This window comes from Schistocerca piceifrons, chromosome 3 (assembly GCF_021461385.2).
Source record: "Schistocerca piceifrons isolate TAMUIC-IGC-003096 chromosome 3, iqSchPice1.1, whole genome shotgun sequence".
In the NCBI taxonomy this organism is placed as follows: Eukaryota; Metazoa; Arthropoda; class Insecta; order Orthoptera; family Acrididae; genus Schistocerca; species Schistocerca piceifrons.
Window position 1 is genome coordinate 214059152 of NC_060140.1, and position 15269 is coordinate 214074420.

General features: G+C 44.2%; 1 protein-coding gene across 4 annotated transcripts in view; it reads right to left on the reverse strand.

Moving 5' to 3' along the window:
• Positions 1 to 15269, reverse strand: part of LOC124789885 (6-phosphofructo-2-kinase/fructose-2,6-bisphosphatase 2) — a 372196-nt gene that overhangs the window by 85603 nt on the left and 271324 nt on the right. Inside the window, exon 1 of one of the 4 annotated variants that reach the window (XM_047257404.1) lies at positions 8544 to 8684. The exons of the other annotated variants lie outside the window; for them this stretch is intronic. The gene's annotated coding sequence lies outside the window, so the exon portion shown is untranslated. Of the gene's footprint in view, positions 1 to 8543; positions 8685 to 15269 lie in introns of those variants that run through there. 4 annotated transcript variants of the gene reach the window in all.

The following is a 15269-nucleotide window of genomic DNA, read 5'->3' on the forward strand; positions in this document are numbered from 1 at the left end:
TTCCGGTCGGGGCACACCTTTTCAGCTGTCCCCATCGAGGTATATCAACAACACCTGACGGCAACTGAAGGTTTCAATTAATTATCATTGTGTCTTATGAATATATTATATCATGCAGTGGGAGAAAAGGGGCGTCGTCATTATCTCGGCAAATAAACGAATGGATACACACAGTTTAACCATGCAGCGAATAGCACTCCTATTGCATACTATCGCTTTCTGTTCCATCTGCTTCGAAATGGGTAAAGACTGGAATAACAGTGTCAAGATATGCACTGAATACTGCAGATCATCGTCAGAGAACTAGTTATATGTTCCCGTAGAGTAAAGAATTGCAATAGTGCAAGAGATGGTTTGAGCGTTGTGAAAGAGAAGACCTTTCTACAAGACATCAATAGGCTTATAAGGCGAATAGTAAAGCAACGGTCGGTTCGAAAAGCAAAGGTTTCAAACAATTTGGTATCTAAGGGCTGTTAAAGTTCAACAAAATAACCAGTGACTGTCATCAAACTTATACCTGCTAGTGCAGTGGCGTTCTTACAAGGAGGTGGCTACTTGGAATCCTGTTAGTGCAAGAAATTTTCAGCATCAATATTTAGTCACACCTATGTGCCCATACACTGTTATTAAATCCCCCCTCCCTCTCTCTTTCTCTCTCTCTCTCTCTCTCTCTCTAAAAATATCTAACAAACATTGACTCTAAAGTGTATACCATAAGACCTGTGAGCACTCCTTTCATCTTCGATGCCGTGAAGCACGTCTCTTCCACTGCAAACTGTTTGCTTTCCAAATCTTGAAAGAAGGCAGTATCGCTCAAAATAAGAAAAAAAGTACAGTAAACATAGACTCTAAAACGCTTACCTTAAGATCAATGAGCCCTTGTTTACTAGAAGAGATGTGTTTCACAGTAGTGCAGATAAACAAGTGCTCATAGCCCTGAAGGTATGCATTTTTGAGCCCACGTTTACTAGACATTTTTTCCTTGTTTTGGTCCATGTTAATCATCCCTGAAAGTTTGTCGGTGCAGTTCTGGTTAACAGAGGGGGGCTGTCAATGTTCGATTGTCGTGTTAAACTACTGCCTGCACACGGCTTTACCCTCCCCTTTATCAACAGCAAACACGCAACACTACAACTGACACGTACGCTTCACTGGTCTACACTGAACAGTAACATTTAAAGGTGGTCGAAACTAATACTGCGGTTATCACAGCCAATAACTTCTATTACCCTCATTCCGCGTAAGTATCATCCGTTCAACGTCCGTAGTATGTTACAGCCACGGATATTTACAACCCTAGAATAGAAATTTATGTGCCTTAGAACTACACAGGAAAGGAAGGAAGGAAGGAGATTTGTTTCACACTAGCGAAGATGAACAAGTGCTTTTAGCTATTAAGGTATGCATTTGAGAGACCATGTTTACTGGACATTTTTTCCTGTTTTGGCCTATAGTATCACCTCCGAAAGTTGCATGCGCTACATTCTTAGCAACAACGGTACCGGAATGTGTATTCCACCGTCAGCGGTATCAGAATTACTTTCGCTAGTTAACTTCGGACTTGTTCGTTTCCGAACCAGGAAACCTTACCTCAAATTGATACGTTTATACGTCTCCATCATCTTGTATATACATCCAATTATACGCACCGGCGCCTGTAACTTTTACGCTATGTAGCGTCGTTGGCCGACGTTTCCGGACATGGGTTCCCATGTAAAACTTGATCTACTAAGTCCCCTCTACAATCTCTCGAATTGTGCAACATGGATTGTGAAGCACCTGCAGCAAACAAGCCATAAGTGAACAGATTAATGAATATACTTCAAAGAAGATCATGTTCTTCAAGAGATCTCTATTTCGAAGTGATAGACGGGTATCTAGTTACCATTTGTTTCTGTTCAGTTTCAATAAGGCATCCAAACACATACATGAACGTGTGTGGCAGTAATTAAGTTACAATTAATCGTCTATGAAATGTCGGCTGACAATCTACGCCACACCACGCAGATGCTGCGGCTCCACTGTGGCGCTCAGGCATGTTGTTGTCAGTGTGCCAGAGAGGAGAGTGGTGCGACGTGGGGTCCCTCGACCCAGATTCAGCCTGCGGCTACCGGCTGTCGAGTTGTTACCCACGCGGGAAGCCCACCGGTTAGAGCGGACTACTGCCTCATTGCTCAACACCTCCGGCGCCCGTTAAACCGTTATCTGCCGTGATAAACATGAACTACTGCCCACCAGAATTGCAACACCGTGTCGCAATTCTACAGCGGCACCGTCGTCGCCTGTCCAGAATTCAGATTATAGTTCCACGATATTGCTGCTCTCCCTGGTCAGTGTCCCACGACTGTCGTGCGAATATGGAATCGACGGGTTCGGAAGGGCTGTACTCAACGCCATGCAAGATCTCAGCAGCCTCACGCGACTAGCGCCCGAGAGGACAAACATGCTGTTCGCTCGGCTGTGCACGATCGTACAGTCATGTCATCTATCTTGAGTCAGATGTTGGATTGTTTGCAGCAACTCAAGTATCCTCACGAACACTACGACGACGTCTCATACATCACCTAAAAATTTAATCATGCGTTCATCCTATTCTACAGCATCAGCACAATAAGTAAAATTCCGTTATTTGTTACCCTTTTTGATGCTGAAGTTTTAATGGCTACTGGTGTATATACTCCCCTTGTCAGAAAAGTTCCTGGACAAGCATTTTTTTTTTTTTAATTTATGAGTTTGCAATATTAAAAAGAAACAAGTGTTATTTTGCCTGGTATTTGTGCATCCTTGAAATGACCTTAGCCACCAACTCACTAAGTGGCAGGGCTGTGCTTAGCAACACACTGTTCGGGTTTATGAGACATTAGTTGCAGTGACACAACTGATGCTGACTGTAAGCAAAGAGTGAACATTAAGTTCTGCAATAAGCTCGGGAAATCCCCTACTGAAATGTGGACAACGATTAAGCGAGCAAATGCAAACGAGGCACTTTTTTAAGAAGTCGTGTTTTCGAATGGCACAAAACATTTCCTGAAGGCAGAGATCCAGTGCAAGGCGATCCCAGATCTGATCGCCAGTCTACAGCACATACAGATGCAAGCGCGGAGCGTATAAGGCAGCTACAACAAGAAGACCGTCATGTAACTGTGCGTGCGATATGAGAAAACCTTAATTTGAATCATGATGTGCGTCATTAGATCTTATGCGAAAATGTAGGAAAACGGAAACATAAGGCAAAACCCGTCCATCACAAACTAACAGACGAACAGAAAGAGGAAGAATTTCTACTGAACTACTGGATAGAGCCAGACGTGATCGCACAGTTTGTGTCAAAGATCATTGCTGGAGATGAAAGTCGGTGCTACCACTAAGACCTTCACACGACGCGTCAAAGTGCTGAACTGCAGAGTCCTGGATCACCAGCCTCGAAAAATGTCAAGCGACAACTTCCGAGAACAAAGACCATGTGGATCGCATTCTTTGACAGTAAAGGATTAGTTCACCATGATTATGTTCCTCCAGGTCAAACAGTGAACCAAACTCATTACATCGAAGTCTTGAAACGTTTGCTACAAGCAATTCGACGTCGCCGCCCTGATTTGAGCCAATCGCAGGATTGGTTCCTACTGCACGACAATGCAAGACCCATACTGCTTTATTTGTTACCGACTATCTGGCCACATACACTTTTATTGCCATCCCACATACGCCGTATTCGCTCGACATCTTGCCTTGCGATTTTTTCTCGTTTCCGTGAGTGAAAAGGCAACTGAAAGGAAAGCTTCATCAAGATGTCGCAGACATCTAACGGGCTGTGACAAATGACGTTACAAGCGTCGCAATTGAAAATTTCCCTGCTAGCTTCCAAGATATTCAGAAACGTTGGCAACTGTGTATAGACAGCACAGGGGACTATTTCTAGAGGAGCTAGGATCATTGCTTTCTAAGTGCAATCTGCTATTTTTTAGAAACCTCTCCTAGAACTTTTCTGACAAGGGGAGCCTCTATAGCATGTATCAGATAAGGCGGTTTTTTCTATAACTTACGAAGTAATAAATAAAACGAAAATTTATTCAGATAACGAAACGCAAGAAACGTTACTTTATGCTGAGATATGAATATAGTTTATTTGGTTATTTCCCAGAGACTTACAGCAATGAGTTATAATTTTTTAAATAGAACATTATTTTTATTATCTAGCTAATGTATTTAAACCAACTGTATACAATCAGTTAAAATCTAATTTCTAATAATTTTAGTTGGGGAGCTAGAAACGTTCAAAGTCTTAGGGGTAGATGCAGCTTACTGTGCTTTACTGGTTGTGTAGTGGTTGACGTTCTGGTGTGCATTGTTCATTTAAGTGAGGTTTTTAAAAGACTGACCATGTGCCTGAATGCATAACTCAGAGCAACTTCAAAATGACCTACAGACTAGATGCAAATTTGCTGGTGTCACGGAGCGACTAGCATCCTCGATACGCTGTTTGAAGTACCTGGAGTTTGTGTATTCTAGGTCAATATCTGTGGCAGACCACACCTAGTTTGTCTGTGCAAGAATATGTTGTACAATCTAACCAAAGCGAACCGGGGAATCTTGTCGCTCCGCGACGCCAGCAAACTTTACATCTTGTGCGCAGCTCGTTTAGAGGGCGCGCAAATTGTGCTCTCAGGAAGTTTCAGCCCTCTCTTAAACGAACATTCCGCCACCAGAACATAATCAATTGTGTACAGCAAGTTGCATTCACCACCAAAACTTTCAACGTTTGTAGTTCCCAAACTAAAATTGAAACAGTATCAACTGACCTCTATCGACGGCATGTTCAACTCTAAACGTCCTTCCTTCCTAAAATTGAAGTAATTTGATTTAAATTGATTTGTACACTGCCGGGTTAGATATGTATCAGCTACAGGCTAGACAAGAAATATTCTATTTAATAAATTATAACTTGTTGTTATAATTCTATAGAAAATAACTAAATGAACTATGTTCACAACTCCGGAGAAAGAGTATTGTTTCTTAAGTTTACCCATGTAAATAAACATTCCTTTCACTAATTATTTTGTAAGTTATAGAGAAATACACTTTATCTGAACCACCCCGTATATGATTTGGCGTATGCTCCCTGATAATCTACAGTCTCTTCGTCACTTATACTGCCGAAAGTAGTCAGGCATACCAGCGGTATTTTGAAGGGGAGGGAGGGAGAGGGAGGGAGGGAGGGAGGGAGGGAGGGAGAGAAAGAGAGAGAGAGAGAGAGAGAGAGAAGAGTCGGAAAGAGAGCGCGCATGTATACTGTCTTCTTACTCATTCCTAAAACGTTCCGTCAAAAGTGGTGCCGGTTCTTCGAAATATACAAGCTCACCAGCTCCGTCTTCACAAACACGTCAGTTTCTGTTGGGCAGCCACCACAAATAACAACATCCTCTCGCCATTATTACGACTTGTCCATTACTTTCCACCATCCTCTTAAGCACGTCACATATGAACGAGGTACCCCACCTGCGTTTTACAAGTAACGTGTTATATCTGTTTAGTGACTGCGTGGGTGATGGACAACAAATCTACAGGTTGAGGGTTCGATTTCCAGCTATTTCAACTCTGTATTGTGTTGAATGGTGTTGAACGGTAATTCGGATTCTTAGTTGCATTTTGGAACTCCCTCATAACTCGCTATGTGTGTGCCGATTCGCATGTCAGTTTAAGGAAAGAGCAGATCATGGACCAGCAGAATCGAGTCCAGTAAAGCTATGTTCTTCAAAACAACTTTGGTGTTGATAGCTGCTTCACTATTATTACAACTTGCGTAAGTTGAAAGAGCGAGTCCAATGTTGCCAGTCTGTAATAGCAACAAATTGCATTTCACGCGAAGAGGAATGTTTCGGATACTACAGATTCATCGGTTCCCAACACCATCAATTCGCGGTGAGTCCGAGACGCCCAGAGAACTGACTCGTTTGTAGACATTGAGAACGTCTGTAACAACTGAACTTCACGGTGACAAAAGTAAAAACGTTCCAACAGTTTTATCAGTTACGGTGCGCTAACCGCAGACACAACACGAACGCCCCCTAGAGATTACGTCTGTTTCCACAGCGATAACAGTCCAGAAAAACAACCTGTTCACCTTCTACATTGCTATGTACCGTGTACATAGGTATTAAAGCGGAAACACACAACAGGAATTAGGTAAGGTAGGCAAGCTTTAGCAAGTCAATGATCTAATCTGCATGATAAACAGTGAAATTTTCCGCAGCTCTTACGCGTTCGCTGCTGCACATGTGCGTGTGCTATATAATGAAGGAGGGCGGCAGCAGTTACACTCAATAACAAACACTAGGCTCAGGCAGGAAAAGTAGGATGCATCTCAAATTCACAATTACGTATCAGCAAGTTTGGCTCTGTTGCCGCCGGCCGGAGTGGCCGTGAGGTTCTGGGCGCTACAGTCTGGAGCCGAGCGACCGCAACGGTCGCAGGTTCGAATCCTGCCTCGGGCATGGATGTGTGTGATGTCCTTAGGTTAGTTAGGTTTAATTAGTTCTCAGTTCTAGGCGACTGATGACCTTAGACGTTAAGTCGCATAGTGCTCAGAGCCATTTGAGCTCTGTTGCCTAAGTAGAGTTGCTCGGTTTTCGCAAGCAGGCTTCTAATGTTGTCTGGCTGTTAAATGTTTTCTGCTAGATACGTGCACTGAAATGAAGTATTTACACACTAAATGATACTTCGTTGGAAGGCAACGATTGTGCAGTCATGAAGAAGCTTCAAAAACAGAAAAAAACAACAAGGGTAAGAACCAATAAGAAGAAACTATTATCACTTTCCGAGAGAGAGCGCTATAACATTTTTTTATTATAGTCAAAGTAACGGGAAATAATTGCAGAATGATCTGTGACATCAAATTCCGTTCTCTGTAAGCGAAAGTGCCTGTACGTACAAATAAATGAAATGAAAGCGTTATCTCGACCGGACAATCGTGCAGGTGACTGAGCTCTTAGGCGGGAAGGGAAACTTTTTGTAAGTAGCTTTGTTGTAATAATGTTGTTGTTTATAATGTATGACTGATGTGCCATTTTATGGTAATAGGTAACAAATAAGTTACTATTTGTAGCGAAACGAATGACAATACAGACAACTGGCTACACCCGAAAACAGAAAATTTCAAATGTAATCCACTGATCTATCTGAAACTAAGGGAGTAAGCCCCCGAAATTTGCCGTGGGAGGATGTAAGCGACTGACAGAGGTAATTGTTTTAATTTATATCTTGTTACAGTTGCGAGAAATACTATAAACTTCAGAGATGAGCAATGTAAATACATATGTACCATCTGGTTGGAGGTTCCGGCTTGTAAAAATGGTTCAAACGGCTCTGAGTACTAGGGGACTTAACTGCTGAGGCCATCAGTACCCTAGAACATAGAACTACTTAAACCTAACTAACCCAAGGACATCACACACAGCCATGCCCGAGGCAGGATTCGAACCTTAGACCGTAGCGGTAGCGCGGTTCCAGACTGTAGCGCCTAGAACCGCTCGGCCGCCTCCGGCTTGCCACTGATTATGACGACAGGACGGACGATTGCGAAAATACCTGTGGCTGGCTGCGAATGTTTCTCATTAATACAATGTAGCCTACGGAGAAACTGATACCTTCGAACATGTGAGGCGTACTCCGGATGTAGATAAGAGCAAATCATCTGAAAATTCCTCCTAAAGACGACGACTTAGTGATATGGGAAAGACGGCGTTCATTTCTGTACTGACCATATAACTAGCATTTTATCCGTCACTTTCTTTTAATATTAGACAAGTCAGAAGCGCAGAAATCACTATCTGAAGCGCCAAAGAGATGGTATCAGTAAGACAGACGTAGAAAGAAAGCTTAGATATTCTGCGTACGTAAGTAACTGCCCACTTTCTTTAAAGCATATAGGTCTACTATATCTTGTAATAGTTGCTGGCAACAAACGAAAAGTGACAGGTGAGCGGTTTAAATACATATGTATCATCTGACTATGACGACAAAGGTGGAATATTTCGAAAGCTCAGCAGTAAAATGCTAGCCTACGGATTCAAAGCGCACGAGTTCAATCCCTGGTCGGTAGTAGGATTTACATCTGTCGTTGATAACTTGTTTCATCTCTGTCAATGCTTTTTAATGTGAGATGTTGCGCCGTGTTTCAGACTCCAAGGTAAACTTTAGGTTACCCCATAACTGGTTGGCCAAGTCAGTTCGAAGACCGGAACAATGGAACAGCATACCAACTCTGAGTACACGTAGTGAAACACTGCGGTGTTACACCAACCCTACTAATGCCGTTGATAATTAATTTTTGTCATTAATAAACTACATCACGCGGGAGACGGATATCACGCATGTGAAGTGCCTAGCTTTGTTTGTACGCGAGTCACACACTCTTGTGCAAGGTACGAGCAAATCATGTGAAAGAAGCTTTCGAAAGAACGACGTCGTTCAGACACGGTAAGGACGCAACTGCCCACAAACAAGTACGCAGCACAGAGGGAAGACGAGTTGAGCGACGGACTCACGCGGCAGGTGTGGCGGTGGCTGTGAGGAGCGGAGCGGAGCAGGTACTCGCTATCGACACGCCGGCGGTCCGCACGCTACTGCTACTGCCGCCGCCGCAGCTCCAGCTGCCTCGGCGGCCATAGCGCGTCACGCTCGGAGGGCGTACCCCGCGCCTGGCGCCGGCCGGCAGCATCCGCCACCTCTCCCGACGCATCCACGGGCTAAATCTGATGCGTTGCGTAAAAACCGACGCACGCCGCAGCTGCTTTTGCTGCGGTCGGATTGAGTCAGTAAAAACTTGCGCCGCGTCCCATGTGTGTGTGTGTGTGTGTGTGTGTGTGTGAAAGCGAGGCCGCGCGCGCGAGCGAGCGACAGAGAGAGAGAGAGAGAGAGAGAGAGAGAGAGAGAGAGAGAGAGAGAGACTACCTGATGAAAAGTATCCAGATACTTAGTAGTGTGCAATAGTATGGGTTGTGTTCACCCTTCGCTTTTACACTGTTGTTGTTGTGGTCTTCAGTCCTGAGACTGGTTTGATGCAGCTCTCCATGCTACTCTATCCTGTGGAAGCTTCTTCATCTCCCAGTACCTACTGCAACCTACATCCTTCTGAATCTGCTTAGTGTATTCATCTCTTGGTCTCCCTCTACGATTTTTACCCTCCACGCTGCCCTCCAATGCTAAATTTGTGATCCCTTGATGCCTCAAAACATATCCTACCAACCGTTCTCTTCTTCTAGTCAAGTTGTGCCACAAACTTCTCTTCTCCTCAATCCTATTCAATACCCCCTCATTAGTTGCGTGATCTACCCACCTTATCTTCAGCATTCTTCTGTAGCACCACATTTCGAAAGCTTCTATTCTCTTCTTGTCCAAAATGGTTATCCTCCATGTTTCACTTCCATACATGGCTACACTCCATACAAATACTTTCAGAAACGACTTCCTGACACTTAAATCTATACTCGATGTTAACAAATTTCTCTTCTTCAGAAACAATTTCCTTGCCATTGCCAATCTACATTTTATATCCTCTCTACTTCGACCATCATCAGTTATTTTACTCCCTAAATAGCAAAACTCCTTTACTACTTTAAGTGTCTCATTTCCTAATCTAATCCCCTCAGCATCACCCGATTTAATTTGACTACATTCCATTATCCTCGTTTTGCTTTTGTTGATGTTCATCTTATATCCTCCTTTCAAGACACTGTCCATTCCGTTCAACTGCTCTTCCAACTCCTTTGCTGTCTCTGACAGAATTACAATGTCATCGGCGAACCTCAAAGTTTTTATTTCTTCTCCATGGATTTTAATACCTACTCCGAATTTTTGTTTTGTTTCCTTTACTGCTTGCTCAATATACAGATTGAATAACATCGGGGAGAGGCTACAACCCTGTCTCACTCCTTTTGCAACCACTGCTTCCCTTTCATGCGCCTCGACTCTTGTAACTGCCATCTGGTTTCTGTACAAATTGTAAATAGCCTTTCGCTCCCTGTATTTTACCCCTGCCACCTACAGAATTTGAAAGAGAGTATTCCAGTAAACGTTGTCAAAAGCTTTCTCTAAGTCTACAAATGCTAGAAACGTAGGTTTGCCTTTTCTTAATCTTTCTTCTAAGATAAGTCGTAAGGTTAGTATTGCCTCACGTGTGCCAACATTTCTACGAAATCCAAACTGATCTTCCCCGATGTCCGCTTCTACCAGTTTTTCCATTCGTCTGTAAAGAATTCGCGTTAGTATTTTGCAGCCGTGACTTATTAAACTGATAGTTCGGTAATTTTCACATCTGTCAACACCTGCTTTCTTTGGGATTGCAATTATCGTATTCTTCTTGAAGTCTGAGGGTATTTCGCCTGTCTCATACATCTTGCTCACCAGATGGTAGAGTTTTGTCAGGACTGGCTCTCCCAAAGCCGTCAGTAGTTCTAATGGAATGTTGTCTACTCCCGGGGCCTTGTTTCGACTCAGGTCTTTCAGTGCTCTGGCAAACTCTTCACGCAGTATCATATCTCCAATTTCATCTTCATCTACATCCTCTTCCATTTCCGTAATATTGTCCTCAAGTACATCGCCCTTGTATAAACCCTCTATATACTCCTTCCACCTTTCTGCCTTCCCTTCTTTGCTTAGAACTGGGTTGCCATCTGAGCTCTTGATATTCATACAAGTGGTTCTCTTCTCTCCAAAGGTCTCTTTAATTTTCCTGTAGGCAGTATCTATCTTACCCCTAGTGAGACAAGCCTCTACATCCTTACATTTGTCCTCTAGCCATCCCTGCTTAGCCATTTTGCACTTCCTGTCGATCTCATTTTTGAGACTTTTACACTACTGGCCATTAAAATTGTTACACCACGAAGATGACGTGCTACAGACGCGAAATTTAACCGTCAGGAAGAAGATGCTGTGATATGCAAATGATTAGCTTTTCAGAGCAGTCACACAAGGTTGGCGTCGGTGGCGACACCTACAACGTGCTGACATGAGGAAAGTTTCCAACCGATTTCTCATACACAAACAGAAGTTGACCGGCGTTGCCTGGTGAAACGTTGTTGTGATGCCTCGTTTAAGGAGGAGAAATGCGTACCATCACGTTTCCGACTTTGACAAAGGTCAGCTTGTAGCCTATCCCGATTGCGGTTTATGGTATCGCGATGTTCCTGCTCGCGTTGGTCGAGATCCAATGACTGTTAGCAGAATATGGAATCGGTGGGTTCAGGAGGGTAATACGGAACGCCGTGCTGGATCCCAACGGCCTCGTATCACTAACAGTCAAGATGTCAGGCATCTTATCCGCATGGCTGTAACGGATCGTACAGCCACGTCTCGATCCCCGAGTCAACAGATGGGGACGTTTGCAAGACAACAACCATCTGCACGAACAGTTCGACGACGTTTGCAGCAGCGCGGACTATCAGCTCGGACACCATGCCGCCGTTACCCTTGACACTGCGTCACAGACAGGAGCACCTGCGATAGTGTACTCAACGACGAACTTGGGTGCACGAATGACAAATTGTCATTTTTTCGGATGAATCCAGGTTCTGTTTACAGCATCATGATGGTCGCATCCGCGTTTGGCGACATCGCGGTGAGCGCACATTGGAAGCGTGTATTCGTCATCGCCATACTGGCTTTTCACCCGGCGTGATGGTACGGCGTGCCATTGCTTACACGTCTCGGTCACATCTTGTTCGCATTGACGGCACTTTGAACAGTGGACGCTGTATTTCAGATGTGTTACGACCCGTGGCTCTACCCTTCATACGATCCCTGCGAAAACCTACATTTCACCATGATAATGCACGACCGCATGTTGCAGGTCCTGTACGGACCTTTCTGGATACAGAAAATGTTCGACTGCTGCCCTGGCCAGCAGATTCTCCAGATCTCTCACCAATTGAAAACGTCTGGTCAATGGTGGCCGAGCAACTGGCTTGTCACAATACGCCAGTCACTACTCTCGATGAACTGTGGTATCGTGTTGAAGCTGCATGAGCAGCTGTACCTGTACACGTCATCCAAGCTCTGTTTGACTCAATGCCCAGGCGTATCAAGGCCGTTATTACGGCCAGAGGTGGTTGTTCTGGGTACTGATTTCTCAGGATCTACGCACCCAAATTGCGTGAAAATGAAATCACATGTCAGTTCTAGTACAATATATTTGTCCAATGAATACCCGTTTATCAACTGCCTTTCTTCTTGGTGCAGCTATTTTAATGGCCAGTAGTGTATGATGGCGGGGACTCTGCTAGGAACTTTCAGTGTTGGGTCTGAATGTGAGTGGAGGAATGGCAACCTCCTCATGAGCCGAAACCGGAGTAGGTAGTGATGGACTCTGGGGTCTGGAGCGAAGTCAGTGTTCCAACTCATTAACAAAGGTGTTCCACTGGGTGTAGGTTGGGACCCTGAGCCCAAGAGCAATGTTATTGTCCACAAACCATTGCCTCGTAGATGCTACTTTATGACAGGGTTGCATTGTCATGATAAACAATCATTGTCTCCCGACTCTTCCTCTACTGCATACAGTACACAATGCTGTAAAATGTCTTCATATCCCTCCGCCTTTGGCATAGACAATAAAGTGGCCACACCAGAACCACGAAGACGATCCCCATGCCGAAACACCAGCTGCTACGCATTTCACACTTGGCACCGCACATGGTGACAGGTAACGTTTCCTGGCACTCGCCAAACCGAAACCCTTCCACTGCATTTTCACAGGGTAAAGCGTGATTCGTTTCTCGAAATCACTCGTTTACCGTCATCCACAATCCAGTGGCGGTGCTCTTTACAACCATATCAAGCGTCACTTAGCATTTTCTTCAGAAATGAATTGCTTATGAGAAGTTGCTAGACCATTATACGGCCGGCCGGTGTGGCCGAGCGGTTCCAGGCGCTTCAGTTTGGAAACGCGCGACTGCTACGGTCGCAGGTTCGAATCCTGCCTCGGGCATGGATGTGTGTGATGTCCTTAGGTTAGTTAGGTTTAAGTAGTTCTAAGTTCTAGGGGACTGATGACCTCAGATGTTAAGTCCCATAGTGCTCAGAGCCATTTGAACCATTTTAGACCATTATACGTTGTTGTTTGTATTTCCCTACGCACTGTCACTGCGCTAGCTGAACTGCCGGCAGCATTTTGGAACTCACGAGTGATTCCTTTCGATTGATTTCGTGCGAAAACGGTTTTGTTGTTATCTCTGAACTTTAATTCCCTTCGCAGAAATCTTCTTAGTTCCCTTTATTGTTTGGTCGGCGCACAGATTTAATAACATGGGGAATAGGTTTGAACCCTATTGCTCTTCGACTCTTAGAACTGCAGTTTGGTTTTTGTATGTAAGTTCCGCTTTCTCTATGTTATTCGTCGAACTTTAGAATCCCAAAAAGGCCCTTGAAGTTTTAATTGTCTTGAAAATAGTTTATAAAATGAATGTCAACAAAAGTAAAACACGGCGGAAGGTCTCTCTCGAATTAAACATGTGGTGACGAAGGAATCGGGAAACGAGACACTAAAAGTAGTAAGCGAGATTTGCTACCTGGGCAGCAAAATAAGTGACGATCCCGGAAGTAAAGAGGATATAAATGCAAACTGACAATAGCACGAATAGCTTTACCGAAAAAAGGCATACAATTTTAAGTGTTACAATGTCTTTCCTGAGAATTTGGCTGGAGTGCGCTTTGAACGAAGCATAGACGTTAAACAGTTCAGTAAACAATCAAGAGATACCGAAACGAGTTTAGGAGACTTAACTAAAAGCAGGAATTGGTTGCTAGGACACATCATGAGGACTGATGCAATAGTTTAATGCTGTAATGATGGAGGGACATTGGTGGGGGGGGGGGGGGGGGCGGAGGGAGAGGTAAAAAACTGTAAGCAGGTTCAAATGAATGCAAGCCATAGTTACTGTGCTGAGATGAAGATGTTTACGCAACATAGACTGGCTGCAAGCCGCATCAACCCAGCCTTTGGACGAAATACCACGACAGCGATATTAAAGACGTAGTTAGTAATGTAGACGCCAACTGGCTTACCGAGTGCTAACATCGGTTAGCGTCACATCACCGAAGTTCGGCGCTGTCGGGCTTGGCGAGCATTGGGATGGGTGACAGTCCGGGGCTACCGAGCGCTGTTGGCAAGCGAGATGCACTCTAGCCCTTGTGAGGTCAATCGAGGAGCTACTTGCTTGAGAAGTAGCGGCACCGGTCACGAAAACTGACAACGGCCGGGAGAGCTGTGTGCTGGTAACGTGCCCCTCCATTGTCGCATCCTATGTCGCCCATCTGTGGAGGATGACTCGGCGGTCGGTCGGTACCGTTTCGCCTTCCGAGGCCCGTTCGGACGGAGCTTATAGTAATACACGCAATATGACGCGTATAGTTTGGCTGGCTTACTCGCATGGTCGAGACAAGCACGAGAAATGACTCTCAAGATAATCAATGCGAGTAATTTCCGCGCTCTTAAATAAAAAGTAATAGTAGTGTTAAAAGGTAGCTATACTGCTCGACGTGATAGATATGAACGTCGGCATAAGACCACGTCCGACATGCATTTTTCCTGTACTTAAGTCAACAATTTAGACAACTGCGTGACTGTACATGTACACTTAGCCTACATTATCACGATTTACCTTAGAAAAATAGACATAAAACTTTCCGACTTGGAAAGATCTCAATAATTACTAAGAAACGGACATGTACACAGAAACTGACTGTGTCACCACCAACGCTGATTTAACTAATCGGGCCACAAATGAATCGCTATTTCCGCGAGATAGGTGTGAAATAATAGGCGACTAGGGTAAGTGGGTGGAAAATAAAGGAAGATTAGTATATATTAAGCACATGAGATCCCTAGGGACGAAGCTATCCCTATAAAGTTTCAAGAACCTGTATTAAGCTAGGAATGTGGCACATACAACTCCCTACCTAACGCTCCAGTAGGTACTCATAGAAGTGCTTAGACTATTATTACAAAGCGCGAAGAAGCATTTAAGCGGGCACCTTCCTCGCGCTCCGTATGCAAATGGAACGAGAAGAAAGTCTTCAATGTGAGTACCCTCTGCTATGCACTTCACAGTGGGTTACAGAGTCTAGATGTAGATGTATTTTTCAGTGTAATATCATACCAAACAATGAACGCTATTTGATATTTTGATGATCCTAATATTGTAGAGGTTCTGTTTTGATGCTGTTGTAAACGTTTGGTAAGACTGAGAGCAAACGTCAGTGCCAGATGTCGGAGCATA